Raw genomic sequence first — 6,000 nt, 5'->3', positions numbered from 1 at the left:
ATGTACCTTTCAGTTATGAATCCTACCCTCAATCCGGTTATGTATCTCAATATCCTCAACCTGTTATGGGTCAATACCCCGGAATGAACATAGTGTGGGATCCATCGCAAATTCAACAGGTGTTGCAGCCAAATGTACAGTTGTCCTCTCAAACTGGACAACCCTTAGTTTCTGGTTCACCCCAGCAACCAGTACAGTCTAATATTCAAACTTTTGTACCTTCGGTAGTTTCTCAATCTGGGCCTATTTCGCCTCGTACTCCATCTCAAACGACTGCTGCAACTGCCGCAACATTTGTTCAATCTACCCCACTTACTTCTGGAGTATCGACAGCTCCGGTTTCTACTGTCTCTGTATCTACTCCTCAGACGTATTTACCATCGTCTGGATCCACGATTCAAACTACGGTTCAGATGCCTGTAGGACAACCTGGTTTAAGTATGGTTGTCACAAGTCAACCACAATTCACTTATCAACCGTACCAGGGACAGTACTAATTCGGTCCTGCTGTCTAGCAGCTAGTTTACCAGTATCAACCGTATCCTGGGTACACTTATCAACAACCACAACAACCCTAATACGGTCCGGTTAATCCTGGTTTTCCAGGAGGATACAATATCTCGAACGCGATTCCCATTCCTAGTTATCCTGGATATCCTCCTTCTGGGGCTGGTGTAATGACCCAGAGTTTTAGGGATCCTAATCGGCAGCTACCGTTTATCGCAACTTTGGATTTACCAGACTTGTTGCGCCTAATGAACAATCCAATAAATTATCTTCCATTTTGGCCGCTAATGTCGAATAAGTTGCCCAGTGACATTCCCAAGTTCGAGGGTAAGTCTGGAGAGGACCCGTCGAATCATGTGATGACTTACCACCTCTGGTGTGCCTTTAATTCCATCTCGGATGATTCGATCCGCTTACGTCTTTTCCAGTGCACTCTCATTGGTCTTGCGGCCAAGTGGTATATTGAGTTACCACGGGCCTCTTTTTATAATTTTAGCCAGTTAGCTACCTCGTTTTTAACTCATTTTCAGTTGCCGGTCAGATATGATAATGGCACAGAGTTACTAACTTCATTAAAGCAATCGACGTCCACTTATATTTCCGATCATATTCATGAATGGAGACGTCGAAGGCGGTTAGTGAAAGTTTTTATCCCGGACCAGATCTTAGCTGAATGGTTTGTTAAATCATTGTTACCGAAGATTACTGAAGACGTAGCTAAGGCCAGAGTAGTTACTGAGGAGCAAGTGATTGCTCAAGCACAATACCTTGACTTAGTTTATACTCAGTCAGGTACGTTACACGAAAAGATCCCAGATCTTCCCAAGTCAAATCAAATCGCTGCAGCTCCTTCGGGATCTCATGCCGTTGATGGCATGATTGGCACTAAAAGCAAGAAGAAATCCTCCAAGAATTCTTCTCCTATCATAACCTTGCCTAATTCCCCGACAGGAGATTCTTCTACAGAGGTTTTCGCTGATGTTCACGTTGTAGAGTCATCTACAGCTAAATCAAAATCCGGTGGAAAGAAGAAAGGAAAGAAGAAGAATAAAGCAGACAAAACTCCAAAGGAGAAAACTGAAAAATCGGAAACCAATGACGAAAAACGCAAACCTCGATATCCTTGTCTCATTTGTGAAGAGGAACACTTTACAAGAGACTGCCCTCATCGAGCAGAGGTTGTGAAGATTGTCAAAGGTTCCCAAACTCCTGCTGTTTTGAAGGATCCATTTCCAAAGCAGGATAGCAAGATGATAGGTTCTTCCTCGAGTGCCAATGAAGAACCCATATTGATGATGTCCCATGTAAGGATTGTGACTCGATCGCAAGATTATGGTAGTAAAAGTCGTGTTGATGGTAAAGAAGCAGAATCTTCTCATTCTAATCCATCAACCTTAGCTCCCGATTCCGATTAGCTACAGATCGAGAAACCTAATCCAGACTTAGTAATTAAACCGCCCGCCAAGGGTATACTTCGAAAGTCTGCTTTCAATCCACATGCGAATGCGGCCCAGTATTATAACATTGTTGAGGACTTAGCTGTTTCGCCCTCAGCAATGTCGGCTTTGGAAGTGCTGCAATCATGCCCAGCACAACGCAAATTACTTTTGTCGGCTATAGGAGCTGTTGATGTTCAGGACCCAAACCTAATAATATTTGATATAGAAAATAGTACACCGCATTTGCCTCATCAAATGGCTTTCCAGATCCCAGTGATAGTAAAAAACAGGCCTATTCATCGGACTATAATTGATGAGGGAGCTTCAACGTGTATTATGTCGATACAGTGTTGGAGATCGCTTGGTTCTCCTTCACTAAATCAATCCCCGACAATTCTTAAGGCCTTTGATGGCCGTGGATTCCATCCTTTTGGAATTCTATAGGATTTGCCTATAGGGGTTGAAGGAAAAACCGTTAGTCTAGATGTGGAGGTGGTTGATGCCCCTCTAGACTACAACCTTCTCTTGGGTCGAAGTTGGTCTTACGCTATGACAGCGGTCGTTTCATCGGTCTTCCAAGTAATAAAGTTCCCACATAATGGAAAGATCATAACAATAGACCAGCTGGCTTACTTTTCATCCGACCCATCCTCTTCAGAGAGTATTCAGCATGTTGGTAAAACGACTATCCCATATAAGGATGTTGGAGTAGGATTAGTTAAAGATGCCGGTTTACTGGGAACTTTTCCTTTTCCTCCAATCAATGCATTGTCTTTGTTTGCATCCATTCATATGATTACATCAGACACCATTGTCTATGATGATCCTTGGATCATTCCTTCTGAATCTGAGATAGACTCATTTGGTGATTCTATGCCTTTGAGTCCATATGAAATTGCCTATGAAGCCGTGCAGTCTTTTAACGATCTGCGTTCAACCAAAATAGACTTAATGAATGTGGTCTGTGAGAAATCACTTTTCACATCAACCTCGGAGTTAATAGCATTTCCCGAAGTTGTTTCATCTGACGAGCAACTTCATGAAGTCCTATGTGTAGATGATTTACCATGGGAAGATCTCCATCACATATCTTCGTTTCTACCTGAGGATGATCATTTTGAAAATGATTTCTCATCAATTTTTACAGCTGAATATGTCAAGGAAGCTCAGAATCCAATGAAACATCCTGATTCAGAGCTGAATTTGGGAAACATCTCTCAAACTATTCCCACTGACATTTCAGTTAAGCCTGGAATTGTTGAGAACATTCATATAGGTGCCTCGTGTACAGATAACAAAATTCGGACCTACAAGGCCCTATTTCAAGAATTCCGCGACGTGTTTTCCTGGTCCTATGAAGAAATGCCAGGAATTGATCCCGCGATTGTTGTTCATGAGATCAAGACTTACCCGGACGCTAAACCCGTCCGGCAATGTTTGCGTCAGATTCACCCACGAAAAGCGGCTGCAATTAAAGAAGAAGTTGAAAAACTGTTGAAAGCAGGTTTCATTTATCCGATCCCGTTAACGAATTGGGTATCGAATATTGTTCCGGTTAACAAAAAACAGGGAACAATAAGAATATGCATCAATTATAGGGACATTAATCGAGCTTGTCCAAAAGAAAACTACCCAACACCCTATATCGATCAAATAATTGATGATTGTGCCGGTAGCGAAATATTTTCCTTTATGGACGGTTTTTCCGGTTACAATCAAATCAATATTCTACCTGTCGATCAACCAAAAACGACTTTCATTTGTCCATGGGGGACATTTTCTTATTGCAAATTACCTTTTGGGCTCAAGAACGCCGGAGCAACTTTTCAAAGGGCGATGTCTTATGCGTTTCATGACATCAAACACATTGTGCAACCGTATCTAGATGATTTGCCTGCTCATTCATTACATCGAGCTGATCACCTTGTCCATTTACGAGCAATCTTTATGAGGCGTAGGCATTATCGTATTCGGTTGAACCCACACAAATGTGTCTTCTGTATAGAAATGGGTCGATTACTGGGATTTGTAGTTTCGAAAGCCGGCATTCGCGTCGATCCCTCGAAGGTCGAAGCTATCATCAAATTGCCTCCTCCTTCGAGTCTTCGCCAACTCCAAAGTTTGCAGGGGAAAGAAAACTTTTTACAATGATTCATTCCTAACTAGGCCGAGGTTACAAAGGGTTTTACACGGTTGTTGAAACAGAACGCTCAATTCTCTTGGGATGAGATAGCTCAGAAATCTTTTGATGCACTCAAACACGCGTTGACCCATGCACCGTTGTTGCATCCTCCCAACTACAACCAGGATTACTTTTTGTACCTCGCCGCCGCTCATTCCACCATTGGAATGGTCTTAGTTCAGGAAGATGAATTCGGAACGGAACATGTGATATATTACCTTAGTCGGACGTTAAACCCAACTGAGCTAAAATACTCACATGTGGAGAAATTGGCATTGGCAGTCGTTCAAGCTGTCCAACGTTTTCGTCACTACATTTTACTCCGTAAAACTACAGTCATTTCGGATTGCAACCCTATGATCTACATTTTGACTAAACAATTGCTAGGGGGCAAGTACTCTAAATGGATTGTTATCCTGCAGGAGTTCGACTTGGAGTTTGAGAAATCTAAGTCTAAGAAATCTTTAGTTTTCGCGGAGTTAATGTGTGACTTCCCGCGTGCTGACACAGAAATTGTGGTAGAGGAGCCCATTGTGGACGAATCTTTGTTTCTAATCAGCACTTTAGATCCATGGTATGGAGATATCATCATCTATCTCCAGACCCAATCCTTTCGGCCCGAAGTTTCAAAGTCGGAATGTCGGAAAATTCGATTCCAGTCCCAACAATACAAAAATATTGGAGATACTCTTTATCGCCGTGGGGCGGACTCTATTTTTCGACGTTGCTTAACTCACTGTTACACAGTAATTTATCACTGCCTTCCTGTCAGTCACCCTGCTGTGTCCAGAAGTCACAATCACTAAGTGTTTGATCCCTGAACTGGCTTAAAACCCATTTTTCCAAAGTTTTGTGCATCAGCGCGTCTGTTCCTAAAATAACCGCGATGACCAGCGCCTCACAGTGTATTTCGTGCGCTGCCATCGTGGAAGAACATCACTTTTCCGCGATGACGCACAGCGCGGCTTTCCCGTGTTCTTCCGCGCTGACATGACTTGTTCAGTTATTGTTATGTGCTGACAGCGCGGCAGTCTCTATATAATCCGCGCTGATCCAGTTTGGGCGAATTTGTTCAAACAACCAGCCTTCCAGATCTCTCCAGGCTTGGTTGTTAGCTTTGTGAATATCGACTCCCTTCTATGGCATGTCTGTTAGACCCTTTGCAACTACTCCCCTTGAAGATAAGCTCATCCTTCCACCTTTTTAGGAGACTCCTTCTCCTATATAAACTTCCACCATTACCATGAGCAGCTAGTTAGAAACTAGTGGGAACTAGCTAGACTTAGCTTGGATTGTACAGAGCTTGTAGTGCTCAGATTGCTGCTATAGGTTTGGTGTGTTAGGAGTGGAAGTGATTGATTGCTTTGGGAAGTTTGTTTGTGACATTTGTGTGAGAGAGAGAGAGTTGTTGGTCTTGGGAGAACCATCCTCAAAGGTGAATGCTTGAGATACATGCTGACTGATCCCTCCTGAGAAGTTTATCGACGTCAGAACATTTGGTTGTACTCTTCTCTATTCTGATTAATAATAGATGACTGCTATTATTGTTCCATTCTCGTTTGTTTATGCAATGGATAAATGTGAATTATGTCTTTTCTGACTGGCATATAGTTACTTTTACTAGATTTCACGCTTGCGTTTGCCTTCTCTTCGTGTGTGCAGGTGTCCGTTCGCGGGGATCGCGGAGGACTGTGACCAGCCGAAGCGAAGGAGCGAAGGAGACATCTATTCGTCCAACGACAGCGCAGGAATCCAAGTAGGTGCTCTTTACTTCTTGTTTAATTGTAACTAGGAACATGCGTGGCAGCATTGTGTGATTGTTGCTAGACCCCTATTGGGCTAGTAGGGATCGCCTCTATCCGTAGAGGGGAT

The sequence above is a fragment of the Pinus tabuliformis genome, chromosome X, assembly GCF_031772625.1.
Source record: "Pinus tabuliformis cultivar Carrire ecotype Pingquan chromosome X, CPIR1, whole genome shotgun sequence".
NCBI lineage: Eukaryota > Viridiplantae > Streptophyta > Pinopsida > Pinales > Pinaceae > Pinus > Pinus tabuliformis.
This window is presented reverse-complemented; position numbering follows the sequence as displayed.